At 52.7% G+C, this 21,819-nt stretch overlaps 1 protein-coding gene across 3 annotated transcripts in view; it reads left to right on the top strand.

Annotated features, from left to right (window-relative positions):
• The first annotated feature begins 1,601 nt into the window (after nt 1-1,601).
• ARAP1 (ArfGAP with RhoGAP domain, ankyrin repeat and PH domain 1) overlaps nt 1,602-21,819 on the top strand; it is a 61,716-nt gene continuing 41,498 nt past the window's right edge. For 2 of the 3 annotated variants that reach the window (XM_027562975.1, XM_027562976.1), the window contains exons 1-2: nt 1,613-1,726; nt 18,527-18,608. The gene's annotated coding sequence lies outside the window, so the exon portion shown is untranslated. Of the gene's footprint in view, nt 1,727-18,526; nt 18,609-21,819 lie in introns of all 3 variants that reach the window. The other variant, XM_027562977.1, reaches the window with a different exon arrangement.

Consider the following 21,819-nt stretch of genomic DNA (forward strand, 5'->3'; position numbering starts at 1 on the left):
TGATCACGGGCTTTTGCTCCTTTAGACATCCCCTCGTTTCTCCATGTGAAGCGGGGGTGGTTGTCAACCCTCCTGTCCGTGGTGTGTTCATTCATTAGTTTACTCTTCATTCATCCACCTGTCCTTGTTGTGTGTTCATCCTGCTATTCACTCAGGCTCTTAGGCTAACTTTCACTGCTCTAAGAGAAGAAGCAGGTCTGGTCAGGGTCAGAGAATGGGGTTCTATTGTAAGACCTGCAGCCTAAGACTCCCTGGGTCCAACCTATGGGCTGGGGGTCTGACACGTGCCTGTTGTGACAGAAGGAGGGGCAGAGAGCACCTTGGCTCTCAGACCACAGGGCTGTAGGCCCAGAGCTTAGGTTGGGGCAGCATTCTCTGGAGGAAGTTTGGGGGTTGAGGGGAATGTCATCAGACTCCAGTGTAGTGAAGGGACCAGGCCCTGTGAATTGAGTTCTTTCTACTTCAGGCCTGTGCTAACAGAAAAGGTGGGGCCTCCAACCCCTTGCCAAGATGCCAGTTCCCTGGTCCTGTGTTCCCCACAGCAGCTTTGAAGTCTAGAGGGATGCTTGGGCCTCTCCTTTTCTCTGTAGCCCACAGGTGCCCTCTGCTGCTTGAGGGTCACCTCTGCTCTCAGGTCTGGAGGAGGGCCCTGTGCTCCACCCCTCTCCAGTGTTTAAGTTCTCCCCAAGGTCTGGCCCTCCACGCTCCCGGGAAACAACCTACCTTTGCCTTGTCAGGAAGACACTTGGATTCCACTTTTTCTTGGAAGGGCAGGGTGAATATCCAGTAGGGGTAGGCAGGAGATTCTGTAACTCACTAAGACTTGGCTGGTTTACCCAATACTGGCTTTGTAACTTTGGGCAAGCCCTGGAGCTTCTTTGGAGTCTCGTTTCCTAATCTATAACCTGGGGTAATAGTTTTTACCTTCAGGCAGATTGAGACAGAAGAAATAAGTTGCCCAGCCCTGGGCTTGGCATGTAGTAGGTGCTCAAATTAATGACACCCAATCTCAGCCCTTGACACAGGACCTGGGAATGCCTGTCAAACCCCAGACCCTCATCTGCTGTGTATGCGGGTAGGATGAGTGGAAATCTCCCATTCTCTAGGCCGGGGAAGCTGCCTGGCCGCCGGGATCTCAGGCTGCAGCCTTTAACCAAGGGATCCTTGGACACTCTGACTTGCATCTTCCCCACCATCTTGCTCCTGAGAGATGTGGGCCCAGGGACAGAAGTAGGATATTCTCGAAGAATGAAGTGGGTAAGGACTTCTGGAGGAAGAGGTCGGGAACTTGGGTTTTCCAGCTTCCCACTGCCCCTTACCGCTCTGGGGGTGGGGCGGTTTGTGACTTGTCCCTCCCAGGGAGAGGGGTGGCAGGAGGCGGAGAGGCTCAGGAGGAGATGGGAGACTCAGAGGGCGGGGATAGGGGAGGCAGACCTCAGCTTCAGGAGACGTAGACGGATCTGTGAGCAGCGAGATGGACAGGGGAGACGCACAGATCAACGTGTCCCCAAGGCCGGCGAACTCCAGGACCGTGACTGGGCGTGGCCGGGAAGGGGGCGGGTCCTTGCCCCCTTCCCCGCCCTCCCCTCCCCGGGGCGTCACGTGGGGCGGGCGGAAGCGCCCGGCAGGGTGGGCGCGCCCGGCCTGCGGCCGCGAGTTGACTACAACGGTGCAGTTGGTGGCGCCGGGGCCCCGGCTACGCGCGTGGAGTCTTGGATCAGAACAGGTCAGTACGGCAGCCAGGGCTTCCCTGTCCGCCGCCCCTTGGCCAGGTGTGGCCCGGAGTTTCCCCATTCCGCGGAAGGGAAAGCCGAGGCTGCGCGGCAACTCTGCGCCCGGCACCTACTTCCGCGGGAGTTTCTCTAGGTCACGTCTTCTGACTGGCGGCGGGGATGCAGTCGCCTCCTGAGGATATGCGGTCGGACCAGAGACGGTAGGGAGAAGGGCGAACCGGCGGGAAAGGGGGCTTCCAGCCCTTAGCCCTTTGGCGTGAAGCCTCCCAGGTTCCAGAGCTAACCCGCTTTCGGGCGCCTTGATTTTTTCATCTGTGAAATGAAGGCTCCCACTTCGTTGACTGCGGAGACCCTTACAGGTCTGCTGGTTCATATGACCTTATGCACTGGACCTGGGGCTCTAGTGATCTTGGGCAGACGACTTCCGGTCTTTGCGCCCCAATTCCCCATCAGTAAATGGGGGCATGGCCTCCCAAGAGCCCCTACTTGGCCCAGTTGCTGGAAAAAGGAGGTGTGTGTGTTCACTGAACGGGGTCAAGCCGGGAGTGGGTTATTGGGACTGGAGGAAGCAAACTCTGAATGCGGTCTGAGGGTGTGTGGTGGGTGTCTGGTCCCAGATCTCCAGGGCCGATTTTTAGTGCTGGGGAGCTCTGGTCGGCATCTGGTATATGCACCCCACTCCCCCAAGGCTCCTGTCCTGGGGAGCCTGCTTTGATCCCCAGGTTTGGTGGCGGGAGCGCTATAGGGTTGGACAGATGTACGGAGGTACTCAGGGAAGGATTTGACTGTGCAGCAAGGTCCAGACAGAGACACCCAGAATACCTGTGCTCAGAGAGCAGTGTGTCTAGGCTGGGAGAGACCTCCCAGCAAGCTCATTACAGGGTAGAAGGAGCCCAGCAGCGTCCAAATACAGGTGCAGACAGGTACTGGGGTGGAATCAGACACTGAGACTCTTGGAGGCTCAGAGAGGAGATGATTGGAATTGGCCTTGGCAGTTAAGTGGTAATTCACAAGGATAAGGACTCTCAGAGGAAGGCAAAGCTTGTGCAAAGGCAGGAACTTGCGTGGTGTGTTTGAGGAATGACAAAGAGATGGAAGTGGCTGGAATGGGTGGCAGAGGTAGGGTGTAGAGAGAACCGGTCCCCCCAGACCCATGGTTGGCTGAGGATGGTCCAGACCCTGCCTTGGAGATCCCCTCTCCCCGTTTGCTGCTTGCTCACTGGAGTAGGGCAGGAGGGGATGTTCCCAGGCAAGAGTCCTAACAACTGTGAAGTGGAAGTGGACAGATTTCTCCCAGGCTTCGTTGGGGCATTCAGGCCTCCCCAGTCAACCCTAGCCTCACCCCCACCATCTCTCGGACTCCAGTCATGCCTTTCCACGTGTCAAGCCTCAGCTGTTTGTGCAGGTTGCTTGTCTTCTCCACTACCCGTCTGCCCCCCGCCCCCTCCCGCCTGGGGAAGTTTTCTCCCCATCAAACCTCCTGGATCTCCTTGGAACTCTGTGATAAAGGGGACTGCAGAGCCCAGGACTGACTGGGACCTGGGACAGTCTCTGTGCAGCCACCAAACTCTGTGTGACTCTGCACATTCCCAGACTTCTCCATTTCCCTGTCTGCAGGGTTGAGTAATAAGACCTGGTTCCAAGCTCCAAAGAGAGAGACTGCTGGAGCAAGATTTGAGCCTGTCTGAGTCTAAATCCACCCCCACACCTCCACCAAGAGTGTTTGGGAGAATACTCACTGACCCACAAGGAGAACACTCACCCCCAGGGAGAACCTGGGGGGAAGGAGTCACTTCAGAGGGGTAAGGGGCCTCTGAGAGTCCAAGGGGCTAGGTGTGGACTAGCTTAGTACAAAGCCCTAGGAGAGAAGGGAGTCCCCTCCACTCTCCAGGGGCCCTTTCCCTTCCCCACCCCACTCTTCCTTTGGCTGAGCTCAAAGCCAGCCAGCTGATGCTCAAACAAGTGGCCTCTGTTCCTAGGATAGGGGGAGGGGAGGCAGGCCCTGGGCTGCAGGCCCGTCTGTCCAGCACTGACCCTGGCCCCCCGCCCTTCACTCTGGATCTTAACCCTTGGGAACCTGGGGTGGGTACTGGGCTGCTTGTAGGCGGGTACCTCTTGCCCACCAGCTGTCCTCTCCACCCCACTTTAGGGTTCCCAGGGTTCTGTTGCTGAAGGAGTGGGTGCAGTAGGACATGAATTGGAAATGGAGAAGCAAGGACGGAATGGAGATGGGAAGGAGGCCACGGACAGTTAGGAATCACTTGGCCCAGAAGCTTTTTTCATAGATAAGGAGACCGAGGTCAGGGGCCAGAGATCAGACCAGGATCACACAGCAAGCCCTGGGCTGAGGTGGGGCGGGAGGGGGTGTCCAAAGTGACCCAACTTCTCATCTGGGCCCTCTTGGGGAGAGGAAAGGGAAATGGAGAGAGCTCTACTTGATTTGAATACCTACCGTGTGCCTGACACCGCAAATTTGTTACTTTATTTAACTTGACATCATTCCGTGAGACAAGGGTCATCTTCTAGTAACATAGAGGAAGAAACAGCCTCAGAGAGAGCTGAGTAATAGCTTCAGTGAGAATGACCTCGGCAAAGCACACAGCACTTCTGTGGGCACTATTACATATGTTAACTGGTTTCGTCCTCCCAACAAGCTAAGAAGTCAAGTACCGTTCTACAGATAAAGAAACTGAGGCACAGAGAGGTTAGATAACTTGCCCAAGATCACAGCAAATAAGTGGTAGAGGCAGGGTCAGGACCCAGGCGTTGGTTTGCCTCTTGTGATCTGATTTCCCCTCCCCCAGCCTGACATCACTCCTTGAGCTCACTCCTTGAGCTCCATCCAGGGTTCCTCTCAGTGAGGGGCTTTCTCCTGGGTAGTGGCCAACGCAGCCTCTAGCACAGAGTGTGACCCCAGCCAAGCAGACCTGGCCCTCCCTTAGGAGCAGAATCCAGTCCCTCCCTTAGGAGCAGAATCCAGTTCCTTGGGCTGCCCCTGTCCCACGTCTCAGTCAGGCTGGACTCTTTTCCCCCTCCACAGCCCCGTGTGGCGGGGCATGTCTTGTTTCAGGAAGAGATTCTGCACCAAGGATTTGAACAGCTGGAGGATATGAGGAGGCCGTCAGAGATTCCCTACAAGTACATTCCCAACAAAGTTCGGGGACTTAACACCAATACCCCAGCCCTGATCAGAGAGGACATCTTGTCCACTTAGACTCCCCCTCACCCCACTGTCAGGCCCCCTGACCTGTAGATTCTAACCAGGGTTCTGGAGAGGACAGTCCCAGCCCCTGAAGGCAGATGACCCCAGGTTCAGGGAAGGCCAGAGGTGGAGGGAGGGAGGGCAGTGCATAGCTGGTCTTCCACGTGACCTTCCTGTGGAATTTCTCGCTGTCTCATCCTTTAGAACATAGTTCAGAAGGGGAAGAAAGATTCTGTCCCATAAACAGGACGTCTGTCCCAGACCATTGGGACAGTCAGAGTTGCTGGGAGGAGGTGTGGAGTTAAGTGACCAATTCAATAACAAAATTATTTTTTGATAGTAATACTAGTAGCAGTAGCTACTGTTTCTTGGAAGCTTATTATGTTTCAATCACCATGCTAAACATTTTATGTAGTGATTTCATTTAATCCTCAGCAATAGTTTTATGGATTAGGCACTGTTCCCATTTTACAAATGAAGAAACTGAGGCCTTGAGAAGTTATGTAATTTTCCTGAGATCGTTTATTATATGGAAGAGCTGGGAGTCTGAATTTCTGAAACTTCACAGTGAGAACCCTGAGCACTAGGAGATACTGCAGGCAGACAAGAGCCAAACCCCATCCTTCCCTGGAAACTCCTGGTTGGGGAGGCAGGCAGGGACTAGAGGGCCGCCCGGGCAGGTGACTTTCCTGGTGATGTGCTGTGGGAATGGGATGCCAGCTTGCAGGCTGTACTAGGTGCCGTCGCCCTAGGATGAGGGAACTCCTGCTCACTGCTCTTGTCCCGTCCAGTTTGGACAGTGGTTCTCCTATATAAACTGGACAGGAAAGGGCAGTGGTTGAGTACAGTGGTTCTCCTTTTTACTGATGAGAAAACTGAGGTCAATAGATGTTAAGTGATGTGCCTAGAATCTTTCAGCTGAGGAAAGGGAGAACTGGGACTCGGAGGCACTCCACCTCTCCGCCTAGTCAGGGCCTTCTGGGCCTCTGAAGCTCTGAGCTTCCTTCAAGTACTGCTCACCTGCCTTGTCACAGAGTCCAAGTCTTCCTCTCTGACCAAACCAGTGTCAATGGAAAAAATAGTCACAACCTAGCAGTTGAGAGTTCTGTTTTATTTCGTGGCAATTTTTAGGACTTCAGGCCTCAGAAACAGCATCTCCAGTGACCCCGAGAGACCTATTCCCAGGAGTCTGGGGGAGGAGTCACGGAAGCTTGCTGCAAGGGGCAGGTAGTTTGAACATCAAAAGATTATTGTTAATTAAGGAGAATCAGATATCTCAAATTAAGGAATTTAGCGCTTTTCTGTGTATGGGAACATGCAAGGAAATACTTCATTTCACACCGGAATGGATTCCTATCAAGGCACCTGGGGCCTGGTACCTGCGGGATATCTGAGACTGAATGAACAAACCTGGGGAACGTGGTTCCAGAGCTAAGAGGCCGAGAAGCAGAGACCAGCTGTGGTCAAGAGTGTGATGCCCATGGCCAGTGGGATCTAGAGGAGAATTCAGGGATCAGAGAGCACACCTGCCCCACCCTGGGAGGAGGATGTGGCAAAATCTTCCTCCTCCTCATTGTTGTGAGGACAAGCAGGACCCTGACCTCTCACAGCTACCCCTCTGTCCCTATTTTCAGGGCAGGGAATCTGAGGTCACACCTGGAATCTCAGCTGCCCAGGGCCTTTGGCAGAGCCTAGCCCTCCTTCCCAGCGCTGCCCTCCCTCCTGGCCAGGCCAGTGCTGGGGTGGGTCAGACTGAAGGACAGGGGAGCAGGAACCGGGCTGACTATGTACCAGTGCAGATTGTCCCCTCTCCCAGGTGCCTGGGTCTCCTCTGTGGCCTTCGCTCCCCCCGCTGGGGGCACTGTCCTGCCTTTGGGCATCCCCTTCTCTCCTTCCCTCCCCTCCTTCTTTTTCCCACCATAATGCTGGGCCAGGGCTCTGCCTGTAGTCAGGCCTAGAGTCAGGTGCTTGGCCGGTCTGTCCCTGGCCTCTGGTTCAGTGAGAGACCTTTGGCTGGTCATGGACTCAACTTTCCTGGAACTTCAGGGAAGGAGCAAGAAGCAACAGCACCATTTTAAAAATATCTGTATTTATAGAAATACGCTAAGATATGGCAACCCAAATATCTCCTGTTGATTTATGAATATGATCAATAGGAGCTGCTATAGAACAGAAGAAAAGGTAAATCCTTAAAATACTCAATTCTGAAAAAAAAAAGCAGTACCTGGGACTTCCCAGGCTCCCAGGTTCAGACAGCTCAGGACAGAAACCAAACAGCACAGACAGGGGGTTGGGGTGGGCTTCTCCATTCCTGCACTCCCTCTCCCCACATTGGGCAGCTGGGATTTTAGGAGTCTTGAGATTGTAGGCATTGGGATTCAGGGGTTTTATGTGTTGGTGATCCCAGCTTCCAGTTTTCTTAGATTGGAGAGTCCAAGAGTCTACAGAGCCTCGAGATGGGCTGAGTGGATCCTGAGTTGAGGCTAAGCCCTGTGCCACACTCTGGCCATCTGGTGCCAGATGGACAAGGCCTGGAAAGTTTCTCAGGGCTGCCTGGGGTGGGGGTGGGGCAGGGGGGAGACAGAGGCCCAGCCACCTCCAGGCCCTGTGTGCCCTTTGTACCCACTGCTCCCAGCAGACACACCCAGGAGGCACACACCTCTCAAAAAATCTGAAAACCAGGCCCTGGAATGGACTAGGTGGTAGCTGAAGAGATAGCCATCTTAATGGGGGTGGGGGAGAAGACAGACAGCGGCCAGGCCTCCTCTTTACTCCCTGGGGGTGGGTGGGGCTGTGCTCTTGGACACCGGACTAGGATTGAGAGGGGCCCAGCTCGACTCCCAGGCAATGCCTGGTCACACTGCTGGTGCACCAGGCCCTCTCAGGACGTGTGGAATGTGGCTTAGCAGGCCCAGGTTCAGCTCTGAAGTGTCAGAGCCAGGCTCAAGGGCTCTGATGGGATGGTGGACAGAGGCCTGGGCCCGGGAGGCCCTGAGCCTCCTCAGGAGACAGGGAGACTGGGCCTTGGCTGAGAGCCTTCAGGTAGTTCACAGTGCCTCCCCCATCTCCTCCCAGTGCCCATGTGGGTCTGTGGGCACCGCAGTTGCCCTCAAAGAGACCTGGGCATGGAGGCAGGAGCTGCCCCATGGGGTGGAGAGCTGTTCCCACCCCATGAGGGAAGTGCAAGACTTCCTGCCTGGGTGAGCCCCTTTCTGCTGCGTGTTCCTGTGTGTGCATGGGTGTGTTCTCAAACCCAGGTTCTTCCTTGGAGGACTGTGCTTTTGCCTTTGCGTGGGTGCCATCAGCATTCCATGTCCCTGGCTCTGCACCCCTTGATATGTGAGCTGGGTGAACCTTTTGCCCATTTGAATGGGGACCTTCACCCAGTCACGTCCTGTGTGGTTCTGTGTTTCCAGAGGCTCTAGCATGTTAGGGAGACAGGGCCTCCCCAAGGGGCAGGTTGGGGACTGAGCTTTGCCAGAGGACAGTAAGACAGCTTTGGGCTGGAATCTCTTGCTTGGTAAAGGGGTCCTGGAGGCCCAACTCAGGTCCTGCCTTGTCCCTCAGTTCAGTTCAGTTCAGTCGCTCAGTCATGTCTGACTCTTTGTGACCCCATGGACTGCAGCACGCCAGGCCTCCCTGTCCATCACCAACTCCCGGAGTTGACTCAAACTCATGTCCATTAAGTCAGTGATGCCTTTTCCTCAGATTGGGGCTGTTCCTCCTGGTGTCTCCTTGCTGTAAAGACGGATAGCTGAGTCTAGGGAGACCAGAGATGCAGGGAGTGTCTAATGGTTCTAAGGGCTCTGTTCCAGGATGTGAACCCAAACAGTCATCTGCCTCTACTGCCTGTGACTTGAAAATCCACATTTCTTAGTGTGGGACTGGCCCAGCCACTTGGAGATGGGGGGTTAGTCCAGTGTCTCTGAGGTCACCTCCCCCTGATACTTCTTTTCTTGGGAATAGTTCTTTCCAGTTCAGGCTGGGTGGTCTGGGTCCTGTCCTGACTTGTGTGGCCCTGGTTAGGTTCTTGTTCCTTTCTGGGGCTGACTTTCCCCTTCTGGAGGTGGGGAGGATTGGGTTAGGAGGTTCCTAAATGGCTCAGGAGCAGGTGCTTGGGGATGTGGGGCCAGGAAAAGACAGGACTGGGATCTGACAGGCAGGAGCTGGAGCTGCAACTGGTGGGTGTGAGCAGAATGGGAGGCATCTGGTCTGGCGGCCTGAGGGCCAGGTTCTAGCCACTGATAGCAGTGTGACCTTGGGCACATCATCACTTGCCTGGGATCCTAGCTCTCCACTTGTAAAATCAGGAGATTTCATTCAAGCAGTAGATATTCCCTGTCTGCCAACCTTAGGCTGGTAGCTGAGGATGCAGGGAAATCAGACCCTGGTCCTGCCTTCAGGGGGCACCCAGCCAAAGCTGGGGTGAGATGTGACACAATGATAGTGACATCTCTGTGTGACCCAGGCTGTGACCATGGGGGTTGGAAACTGCTGCCTGGAGAAGGTGACACTTGAAGGGTGAGGTAGAGGGAACATGATGAGCAAACTCCTGGAGATCTAGTGTCCAGAGGTGAGAGTGAAGGGAATGGATTGGAAGGGAGGAGTGAGGGGCGGGAGCCAGAGGGTGGGGGGAAATGGGGAGCCATGGAAGGAGCAGGCAGGCAGGCAGGAGAGGCAGGTGTTGAGCTCAGAGACTTCTGGAAGTCTAGGGCTGTTCAGACCTGCTCCAGGGAACCGTCAGTGGTGTCTGAGAGTCAGGACTTCCCCTGTGTGGGTGAGGGCCCCTCAGCAGTGTTTTTCTGGCCGGCCCAGTAGGAAGTGGCTAGAGCAACCTCAAAGGTGGAGAGAAAGGGCAGGCCCAGCCACGGAGGGTGCCAAGGCATCTCAGAGTTAAATCTTTCACTCCTTGAGCTCCGGACTCGAACCTTGAACCTCGACACCTGCCTCCTCCAGCCATCCCTTACCCTACCCATGTCACGGGCTCCTGCCCCAAGTTCCTGACCAGGGTAAGTCAGGCCTCTGTAGATGTCCGTTCATCCACCACCCCTCTCCACCCCCGCCCCAGGCCAGACACTTGTAACCACTGGGGATAGAGCCATGAAGGAGACAGTGCTTCATCCTCCAGCTGAGGAGACTAACAAATGAACAAATAAATATGTAATCCAGTGTCTGCTGGAAAAAGCCTAAGAGTGAGTTGCACCGGTGTCTGGAAGAGCATTTCAGGCAGTGGGGGCTCCAAGGCCCAGCCCTGAGGCGAGAGCACTCGGAGTAGGTTGGGATGATATCGAGGCAGGGACAGACAATGCAGGCCTGGTGGACTTTGGCTTTTACTCTGAGGGAGGTGGGAAGTCACTGGGGAGGGAGAACGGGTAGGCTGGGCTCTGTTTTGAAGGCTTATATTTATTCCTACAAGCCCAGTGTACAGATGGTGAAACCAAGACTCAGAGAAGTTAAGTGAATTCCCAAGTCTCACAGCAGTAGGACCCATGGCCACCCGCCTGCCCGTGGCCCCGTGCACCCTGCAGCCCTTCATGGCTCCCTGTTGTCTGGACAGTCAGGCTGAGTGGTCTTCAAGGCCCTTCTCAGACTGCACTCATGCTGCCTTCCCTCTCCCACCTGACCTCCTTGCTCCTGATCTCCACACTGTCCCCTCGGAGGACGTGGAGTGGAAGGAGGGGCTCCAGTGTGATGTTGGGCAAGTTGCTTAACCTCTCTGAGACTCAGTTTTCTTCCTCGTCTGTAAAGTTGAGCTAAAACCGTCCAGTTTTTAGATTGTCATGAAAATTATATGAAGCTATCCACGTAGCAGGGTTGGCCCAGCGCCTGGAGGTGGGAAGCGCTCCATAACTGTGGCCTTTTGTCTTTTTAGGCAGGGATGGCTGGGTCAGATAAGTGGGTTAGAATGTCCCCTGTGAGTGAGAGAGGAGAGTTTTTCCTGCCTCTTATCTGACTATAGAGTGGGGGGCAGCTGAGGTCCCACAACAGACTGGAGACCAGAGCCCGTGGGGCTGGTCCCCCTGCCCCCGCCCCCCATCTCCCTCTCTCCCTTCCAGCCCCTGCCCTGCCCATCTGGTTACCTCCATGCACTGAAACAGGAGCTTCCTCTTTCAGGTGCCAGCAGCAAGGGCCCTGCTGATCATCTGGCTTGTCACTTCCAGGGACCCACCTAGGGAGAGGACAGGGTCAGGTCCTGTTCTGGGAGGTTGCTTCTGGGTGCAGAGGAGCCCCAGGCTCTCCTCCCGGGTGGCAGGCGTGTTAGGTACCTGGTTGCCTCAGAGGGGGTGGAGTCAAGCTGCCTTCCCCCCTGCCCCTACACCCCCTGTCAAGCCAGGGCTGTCCTCCGTCCCTCTGGCATGAAGTGAGGGTCTGACGAACCTGTCTGCTTCTGTCCACTCCTGCTGCTTGGGAGCCCCTCGTCAGCTGTGTGCACTCTCATCCTCCATGTGGTTAGCCCTGTTTCTTCCTGTTTCTGCCTTGTTTGCAGTGTTAAGAGCCCCCCCAACTCCCTCCTGGGGGGCAGTGGTCACAGAAGAGGATCGTCCTGGAGTCGTGCTGTGGTACACCTCAGCACCTTTGGTGGGGGTGGGCTTCCTGTCCTGCCTAGGGCGTTCCCAGCCCAGGAGGGTGTGTCTGTGACTGAGGCGCCAGGGGGCCAGGCCAGAGCCCGTGCTTTCCTGATGAGAGGGCCCCGGGTCTCTCCAGGTGCAGGGCGGCTGGCTGGGCCACCCTTCAAGGCAAGAAGGGTGGGACCTGAAGAGTAAAGGGTTGGGGGTCTAGGGAAGGTGGATGGATGTGGCTCAGGGCTGTGGGGTTTGGAGGAGCTCTGTCTTGAAGGAGGGTGGTTACAGGAGCAGGTGGAGGATGCTCTGATTAAAGGTAGCAGAAGGGCAGGAGGTAGGGAGGAGGGCCCAGGGATCAGGCCGGCTGGGGAGGGGCAGATGGAGAAGAGGGGTGAGTTAGAAACATGGCAGTGGGGAGACGGGGCAACGGGAGGGAGTGGTCCAGGGTGATCCGCTTGGGGGGCGGGTACTGGTAGGGCCAAGGAGGCTAGTATGTCATAGACTTTTTTTTTTAATTGAATCATAGTTGATGTATAATGAATGTTGGATTAATTTCTGCTGTACAGCAAAGTGATTCAGTTATACAGTACATATAGATTTCTTTTTATACTTTTTCATTATGGTTTATCACAAGATATTAAATACAGTGCCCTGTGCTGTACAGTAGAATCTTGTTGTTTGTCTGTCATGGGCTTATGACAAGGCCTGAAAATCAAGCCTTTTAACTTTCTACTTCATTTACCGTGAGTGAGGTACTTCAGACATTCACACTTCGTCCTCTCCAGAGTAGAGAGGGGCTTGGGCGTAAGAGTGGGAAGGTTTGGGGGAATGTGGGTGAGGGGCAGTGATAGGGTGGGGTCAGATGCTGTCTAGAGGCAAACCACAGGAACCCTGGAGTCTCCTGTTCATAATGGACTCAGTCCACTTCACATTTGAAAGTTCGTGGGCTTTAGTCTGTGATTGGCCTCTGGACCTCTGGTTGGTGGCTGGCAGTGGAGGGGGGAGGTTGTTATTTGATAAACTATGTCTGAGAACTTTGGGTGGATAAGACAGTGAGGGAGGAGGTAAGCTTTGCAGCTAAGTTTTGCGTCTTCCAGTCCAGACGGCCCAGAAAATCAGTTCCGTTTACTATAGTTCTCTTGGAATTCTCTGCATATTATATTTAAAATAAAAAAGGTACTTTATAATGATGGTTTTAGGGGAGAAACTGGGACAAACTCAATTCTAATAGACTGAAAATACTTTTATCGTTTTTTATTCTAATTATGAAAGTGATAATGCAACTGTGAAAACTTTAAACAGTCCAGATGTGGAGGTTGTAGAAAGTGATTAATCTTTCAAGATTGGGGTAGGAGTTAGGAGTAGGTCTGAAATTTAGGTCGGGAAAGTTCACTGTCCCTTAAATGTGCATCGATCATTAATAAGACTAGTTTTATATTTATTAGGGTGATGCTCAAGGGACTGCTCTAAGGAGGTTGTTAAAATATCCTGCCTCTCACCTGGTCCACTGGGTTTAGATGTGCACTGCCCAAGGGTACCTGGCTGGGGGAGGGTTGGGAGAGGGGGATTGAAACTCAGCCTGTTTTCTTTGCTGAGCTGTATGCCCTCCTATGGGGCTTTTTTAGCAAGAGGTATTTTGTCTAATTTGCTCAACGGCCTCACCTGCTTTCCCCAGGAGAGGGGAGTGGGTGGGTTCGCTGTGGGGTGGAGAATGCACTGTATCTGGGGTTCCTCTAGAAGAAGATCCAGGAGACAGTGGGATATCCAGTCTGGAGCCCTATAGAGGGACATGGCTGGAGGCAGGGTGCAGGAGTCATTGGTATCTGGGAAACTGAGAATTCCAGGGTGTTGGTGTCTAGACTAGAGTCTGGCTCCAGGGCCAGCACCAAGGACCCTTCTGGACAGGCCCAGCCAAGGCCTTGGGGCTCAGAACAGGAAGTGTCTATCTAAGCAGCGGAGGAGTAAACAGATGCTGAGTGAGTGTGGCCTCTAGTACACACATGGTCATGTGTCACGGTCATCTGGGTGACAGCTCTGTTCTGTGGAAGGGGAAACTGAGGCTCAGAATGTGACGTGACTTGCCCAGGGTTTCAGGTGAAAAGTGATGGAGCCAGAACCGGAACCTGATCTTGCCTGGCGTCCTTGGGGGGATGGGTTCTGGGCTAGAGCTAGTGGCCCCCAGCTCCCCACCAGATAGATGGCCGAGGCAAGCCCTGGGGCCTGGACTCAGTCAGTCCTCACTGCTCTATGGGCTGTACCTTGTCAGCCGCCATCATTCCTGGGACCCAGGAGGACAGGCTACGTCAAAGACAGGGTGGGGGCAGAAATACAGTGGGCTGGTGAAGGGCCAGAGATCTGGGGCTGGGGTTGGGGCAGGAGACCCCAGTATGCCTCCTCGGAGCCCGTGTGGCCATCAGTCCCTGAGAAACAGAAAACAGGCTTCTTGGTTCAGGGGTTCGTCAGCTGCCTGCCTGAGCGCTGCACCTGCTACCTTGCCTGGCAGGGCCCGAGAGAGCTGGCAGAGATCTGCAGAGGGCGGGGGCCACTTCTGCACACTCTGGGCTGGGAACCCAGCCCCCACCTAGTTCCTCATATTTGAGGGAAGTGTCTCCAAGTCCTCTTGTCTATGTCAACGGAACCCTGAGAACGCCAGGAGGGGAGCAGCTGAGGGTGACCCTGCCCACAGGTATGACCTGGTGCTTGGGCGGGGGGTGTGGGCAGCGTGGGGCTCTGGCAGTTGGCCACAGTCAGACTGTTGGTAGTGAGTGTGGGGACTGAAGGCTGTGTGTGGTGGGGTCAGGTGGGCCGTGTGGGTGCTAGGTGGGGTGGAAGGTGTGTATCCCTGGAGGCTGTGTGAGGTGTGCAGTTTGTGGTACGAGTGGGCTGTGGTTAGTAGACCCAGGCCTAGCTGGATGTGTACTGCTGTTAGTTCCTGTGTGGAGGGCCTGAGGGCTTTCCTGAGGTCTGGGCGCTGGGGTCCCTGCCCAGCCTGCCTTGAGTGGGGTGCTGTGAGGGGGAGGAGGGGTTGGAGGGTGGAGAGATACAGGCCCCAGCTCTGAAGCTCTAGGCCTGCCTTCGTCCCCTTCCACTCCCTCCACCATTGGGCCTGCTCTTGAATCTGGAGCACAGCTCTGTGTGGGGGGCCGGGGGCGGGCTTTGAAAATACAGTTGGGAAGGGTCCTCACTGAGAGGACTCCAGAACTGAGTGGGGAAGGAGTTAGGATCAGCAAGGCCTCCAGATCCAGGCTGGACTCGTTCATACAAATCAGAATGCGAAGGAGGCTCACGCCCACCTGGGCCACCAAGGGCAGACCCCTCCACCTCCCTGGGTGTCCTTTGTGTCTCCTGTCCCTGCCCCACTGAGCTCTCCCCATCTCTGCATCTGCCAGGTCCTTTCCCATCCCCGGGCCCTGCACACTTGAGTTCCCTTGGCTTAGAAGTGCAGTCTCCTGCTTATCCTTCAAGGCCCAGCTCATGAGTACCCCCTGGAAGCTTCTCTGCCTCCGCCAGACAGACAGTCACATCCTTTGAAGGCCGCCTCTTGGCTCTACAAGTGACCCAGCACCTCACACAGCCTCCATTGAAATGGGATAAAAAACCCAGGCTTGGGCCTTTTTTATGGTGATGATTCAGGTGAAGGTGGAAATCTTGTGGGGGCTGGACATGCGGCAGGTATTTAGGAAATCAAGGAAGTGGGAGTGTGCTTGTCCTTAGCTGAAGCTCAGGGCTGCCTTTCTACTGGACTGGCATTGTTGGGGTCCTCAGTCAGGAGTGAGCAGGGATGCTTGAGAGAGATGCTGGGCTGGGGCAGAGAAGGGGGCGATGAGATTTAAACTCTGCCCTTGGGGTTGGAATGGTAGTTAAAAGACAGAAGTGTAACAGCTTTGGCTCCAGCAAGAGGGACTCAGACTAGACCTAAAGAAGGACTAGTTGCCATGGGTAGAGACTCCAAACGACCCTTACTTACTCCTGGACTAAGTAAGTGTCCTTGTGAGCCCAGTCAGGTCCTGGGCTCTATTGTGGAGGGCAGGGGGAACAAAAAGGTACAGGCTCTCAGGCCAGGATGGAGGTTGGGTAGAGGTTGGGTAGACCCCCCTCACAAATGGGACAGCCAGGAACCGAGCAGGAGCAGCACTGAGCTGCATGACTCAGCATCTGAGGCTTAGGAGCCCAGGGGGCGGTCAGGGAGGACTTTTTGGAGGAGGCAGCCGAGTCAGCACCCGAAGGTGGGAGGATGTGGTTCATTTGCTCATTGTCAGCAGACCATCTGGGGGGCTTCCATGTGTTAAGCTGGTGCCAAAAATGAAACGGAGGGAGTAGTGGGCCAACTGAGCTTGGTTGGGGCTTGGGGCACGTCTCGACAACTTGAGCAAGTCACTTCCTCCCTGTGGGTGTTTGTTTCTTCATCTGTAAACGGCAGGGCTGGAGCCGGTCGAACGATGGTCCAAGGAGGTGTACTTGAGGACACTGAGAATCGTGGGACAGGTTTTGAGCCAGAGTGGGACCCAGGTTGGCCCAGCAGAGTTGCTGGAGGGAGCCAGGGTAACAGCAGGAGCAGGGTGGGCTGGTGAGATGCTAAAGCCTGAGCTGGGCCCTTGGGGTGTTGGGGAGGGAAACCCCCAAACTTGTGGCCAGGCTGTCGCAACGGGATGATACTCTCCTCTGCTGGTCCCTGCTTCCCTGCAGTGGAGATTCAGTGATGTGTCATAGCAGGGGAAGGGCTTAAACCTCCAGACTCCAGACCAGAATTAGCGTGGAGCAAGTGAGGCAGAATAAGTGAGTGCAAAATAAGGGGGAGCGGGAGACCAAAAAGCTCAAGGTAATCCAGGTAAATATTTTTCAGCAATATTTTTTTTAAATGAAAATTAATGAAAAAAATCCAAGATAAGCAAAATATCCAAAATTTAAATAAAGAGGTTTAGTATTGCAGATTTTTTTGTCTTTTTAGGCCCTAGCATGGTTCAGCAGCGCACTGCTCCATACTTCTTTTTTCAAAGGACTGCTTCCTTCAGGAAGCCTTCCCCGACCCCCAGCCTGGTGAGGGCCCTGTGGGCTGTTTTTCGCTGGCTGGGTGGTATCTGATGCCGTCAAGCCTGAGATTCCTGAAGGGTGGGTTGAGGTTGGTCTGGCTCATGCTTTCAATGCCTTGAATGAGGCTGTCCTAGAGGAGTGTCAGTGCGGAGTCCCTGAGTCTGATCTTGGCCTGAAGCCCTTAGTGCAGGAATAGGAACTAGAGAGAGGCCCTGGAGGGGGCTGGGCCCTTCTCAGGGAGGAGAGGTAGTTTCCTGTTTCCCAGCCCTGGTCATTCCAGTAGCCTGGTTGGGCTGTCATGCATCAATCCATGTTGAATCCTGAGAACAGTGCCTGGCCTGCAGCAGCTGCTCAGTCAGAGCTTGTCGTTTTTGAAAGGCAGTGTGTAGAGTGGTTAAGAGTTTGGAGCTGCACTGTCCGGTAGCAATGTGATGCAAGCCACAAATGCAATTTAAAGTTTTCTAGTAGCCACATTAAAAATGAACAGGTGAAATTAATTTTAATACCATAGTTAATCCAAATATCCAAAATGCTATAATTTCATTATGTAATACAAAGTTATTGAGATATTTCATGTTCTTATTTTTTTTACTAAGTCTTCAGAATCCAGTGTGTGTTGTATAGAGCACACTTCACTATATGGTCGCATCTGGAGTTTCAGTACCTGTATGTGGCTTCTAGAAGTTATTGTATTGCAGGTCTAGACTATATTTAAATTACCCCTTCCCAGCTGTGTGACTTTGGGCAAGTTACTTAACCTCTCTGTGCCTCAGTTGCTTCATCTTAAATTGTGAAGTATGTACCTCCTAGGGTTGCTATGAGAATTAAACAAGTTAATAAAAAGTGCTTTAGTTGTCTGGTGTATATTGATAGTAAAGACTATTTGCTGCTGCTATTTAGTTGCTCAGTCGTGTCCAACTCTTTGCAACTCCATGGACTGTAGCCTGTCAGGCTCCTCTTCTATGAGATTATCCAGGCAAGAATACTGGAGCAGGTTGCTGTTTGCTTCTCCAGAGAATCTTTCTGACCCAGGGATCAAACCTGCATTTCCTGCTTGGCAGGTAGATTCTTTACCACCGAGCCACCTGGGAAACTCAAAGACTACATTGTGTTATTAAATTCTTTTTTTAAAAAAACATCATTTGAGTAGTACTGCCGTTTTTTGTTTTTTTTTTTCAAACTTTTATGAAGTACTAATTACTTAAGATTTATTTAAAAATACTCACTTTTAAAACCTGTACCCCCTAAAGTCACCCTGCAGAGACCAGCAGTTTGCGGTTGACCCTGCGCTAGTGGCAGGAAGCGTGGCTCTGCCCAGGACTTGCCCCTTCCACCCACCCTCCTGAGCAGAGCCCCGGCCTCCTGGCCTTGCTGGTGGCCTGACCTTTGGGATGGCCACTTCTTTCTCCTGCCTGGAAACACCTTCTTTTGGTCCCCATGCACATTTAGGAGCAGGGCCCCTGGGGTCTCGTGGCCCTGCCTCACCCCTCCACCCCGCCAGCTCCCGGGCTTACAGCCTTGTCTCCTTGGATCTCCCCAGGTTCCCCTTCTCTTTCTAGCAGACTCTGCATTGTGGGGACCCTGCCTCCATCGTGGAGCTGCATCTACCACTTTCCCATGTCTTCTTGGGGGGCAGTCCAGCCTCCTGGCCAGGCCACTGGTCCTGGGGGAGGGCCAGAGAACAGGGGGTCCTGGCCCCCCTCTTCCATGGTGTGGTCTCCACCTCCAGACAGGCCTGTTGGGTCTGCTTCTCACCCCCTTGTCAGTCAGCCCCACGGGAAGGCCCTCCTCCCTTTAACCATCGCCTGCTTTCTTTCGGCTCCCTGAGCCCTCCCTTCTCTTCCTCGGTCCTCTTCCCCTTCTCGCTTTCTTACTTCTCTTTCCTTTTCCCCGTCTTTTCCCCCACCCCTTCCCCTTTCCTCCTTCTTCTTCCTGGCATCCAGCCACTCACAGTGACCTTGCCTCTTAGACTTTCTCGTTTACCCTTGTCCTTGCAGCTTCCACCTCAGGCCAAGATGAGGAGCCATTCAGAGTAGCTGCTGCCTCTGGGGGACCCCGGCATCCTGGGCAGCCCCACTGGTGAGTCAGGGGGAACTGGGGAGCTGGGCTGGGTGTTGTAGGCTAAGCCTCCACCAAGGCCTCATGAAGGTGAGACCCAGCGTCCTGTTTTCCATTTATTTGTGTATTTTTGGCTGCATGGGGTCTTCGTTGCTGCACATGGGCTTTCTCTACTTGTGGAGAGCGGGCACTACTCTCCAGCTGCCTTGCGTGGGCTTCTCGTTGCAGTGGCTTCTCTCTTGTTGCAGAGTGCGGGCTCTGTGGTGTGTGGGCTTCGGTAGCTGTGGGCCTTGGGCTCTTGAGCACAGGCTAAGTAGCTGTGCTGCATGGCCTTAGTTGCCCCGTGGCACGGAGCATCTTCCGGACCAGGGATCAAACTGGTGTCCCCTGCATGGCAAGGCAGAGTCCTGACCGTTGGACCACTGGGGAAGCCCGTTTTCCATTTTGAAAAACTGAGGTTAAGAGGCAGAGAGAAAGGGTGAAGCCAGAGATCTTGCGAAGAACTTCTTAGGAGGGTTTTGAAGGATGGAGTCAGGCAGGGATCAGTGAGGCAGGTGGGGTGTGTACCTGATGACTTGATTTCCTTCCATGCCTGGTGCATTATGGTCTTATTCTTAATTCCAGATGATCCTGTTATCGTCTAAATTGTAATTTGTTGGAAAATGGTATAAAATTAAAAAGATAAAGAGGATACAGTGAAAGGTAACCCTCCCTTTCTTGTCCTCCAGCTGGGAGTCTCCTCCTCAACAGCAGTGTCCTGTATACGTATCCAAGTGTTTTATGTATATGTGTGTGTGTATGTACATGTATATATTTTCTTTTTCTTTACCCTAGATTTTTATATGATAAAACACTGTTCTGCATCTTGCTTTCCCATCCAACAATAGATCTTTAATATCCATGAATATGAACTTTATTTTTTGGCCGTACCTTGTTTTTTGGCTGTGCCTCGTGGCGTAGGGGATCCTTAGTTCCCTGACCAGGGGTTGAACCTGCATCCCTTGCATTGAAAGCACAGTCTTACCCACTGAACTGCCAGGGAATTCCCTGAATATGAACTTCAGAATCTGCCTGTGGGTAATTTTAATTGGGATTGTGTTAGCTTTAACTTAACTGGGAAGAACTGCTGTCTTTATAATGTCGAGAGCCCCTTATCAAAGAACATCAAATGTATTTCTGTTTGTTTGTGTCTTCCTTTGGGACCCTCAGGAGCCTTTTAGAAAAATTCACATAGTTCAAAATTTGGGTAATAGAAAAAGATGTAAAGTGAAAAGTTTACCTCCACTTGGAGCTGGGTTTCCAGGGAAGCTGATGGGGCCCAGCGAGGGCCCGGGCAGTGTGTGCAGGTGGTTGTTTTTTGGTAAATTTTTAACAAACCCTCCCATCCCCCTCAGCCCTCAGCATTCCTCCTTAGAGGCAACCAGCATCGCCTGTATCCTCTGTATCATTTCAGAGATCTACATTTAGCCGTGGACACACACTGATCTATCCTCTCCTTTTGTTTATTATTGTTTTTTTTTTCATGCGAAAGGCAGCATGTTCTGTATGGTGTTTTGAACCTTTCTTTAGTCAGTTGATACATATCGAAGGTCATCCTCATGAGCACGTAGCGTTCCTTCCTTCTTTATGGAGTTTCTTCATTTTTCTTTAGTCATTTAGCAACTCCTTTAGGAGGTCACCCCACACTACTGTGTAAGGAGTTTCCTCATTTTCTATGGCTCAGTGTTCTCCTGTGTGATTACACTGTAATTCAGTTAACCATTCTCCAGTCTATGCATATTTTGATTACTTCATACCTTTTGTCGTTGTACACAATGCGGTAGCCAGTACCCTACGTCCGTCCTTTTGGACGCGCACCAGGAAGACTGCAAGGGAACTAGCCACGGGCGGCTAGGTGAGAAGGCCCAGAGCACTGAGGTTTTCGCAGCTCTGGTGGCGCTGCCCTTCCCAGCAGCACTGCCCCATCCTGGGAGGGGAATGCCTCACCTTGTCACCACTCAGTGTAAGGAGGGTGAGTTCCATGTTCCATGTCCTGTGTTAGAACCATTTATACTTCTCTTTCTGTCAGTTCATCTGCTTTGCCCATTTATCTGTCAGATTATTGGTCTGTTTCTTATTTCTAGGTGTTTTTAACTGCCTAGGAAAATTAGCCTGTGCTTGGGGTAGGAGTGATACCCCTAGTTTGTCATTTATCCCCCTTGGCCTTGCTTACGGTGTCTTTTTTTTTTTTTTTTTTAATTGTGCAGGAATGTTTTGTCTACAGTTGAATATTTTAGTCTTTTCTTTATCCTTCTGGATTTGTATCATTTCCAAAAGGCCTTTGCCTCTCTGAGACAAAGATTTTCCATATCCTTTCGTGATTTATTGTAACTTATCCTGTTGTAAGGTATAGGGGTCCAGCTTTGTAGCTCACTACACAGTTGCACTAACAATTTAATAATCCATCTTTTCCCTACTAGTCTGAGATGTTACTTTTGTTGTATTACTAAATTCTTAAATGTATTTGGGTCTTTTTTTAAAAATTTTTATTAGTTATTTATTTGACTGCCTAAGGGATCTTTGGGAGAAGGCAATGGCACCCCACTCCAGTACTGTTGCCCGGAAAATCCCATGGATGGAGGAGCCTGGTAGGCTACAGTCCATGGGGTCTCGAAGAGTTGGACACGACTGAGTGACTTCACTTTCACTTTCCACTTTCATGCATTGGAGAAGGAAATGGCAACCCACTCCCTTGTTCTTGCCTGGAGAATCCCATGGACGGAGAAGCCTGGTAGGCTGCAGTCCATGGGGTCATACAGAGTCGGACACGACTGGAGTGATTTAGCAGCAGCAGCAGCAGCAAGGGATCTTTAATTGTGGTATCTAGGATCTAGTTCCCTGACCAAGCATTGAACCGCACCCCCTGCTTTGGAAGGTGAAATCTTAACCCTTAGACCACCAGGGAAGTCCCTAACCTGTGCTGTTTTAATTATTAATTAATTTATATGTTTTAATATATGGTGAGGCTGATTCTCACTCTACCCTTTCTTTGCCCACTCCTTCACTTCCAGAATTTTCCTGCTTGTTTGTTTTTTCCACATGAACTTTCAAATCAGCTTGTCTAGCCACCACCACCCATCCCTCCAAAAAGTTCTATGTGTATGTTTAGGAGGATAGTACATATTTATAAATTAACTTAGGGTTAATATCTGTATGATGCTCTCTATCCAGGAACATACGATGTCTTTCTGTG

Source organism: Bos indicus x Bos taurus, chromosome 15 (assembly GCF_003369695.1).
Source record: "Bos indicus x Bos taurus breed Angus x Brahman F1 hybrid chromosome 15, Bos_hybrid_MaternalHap_v2.0, whole genome shotgun sequence".
Lineage (NCBI taxonomy): Eukaryota > Metazoa > Chordata > Mammalia > Artiodactyla > Bovidae > Bos > Bos indicus x Bos taurus.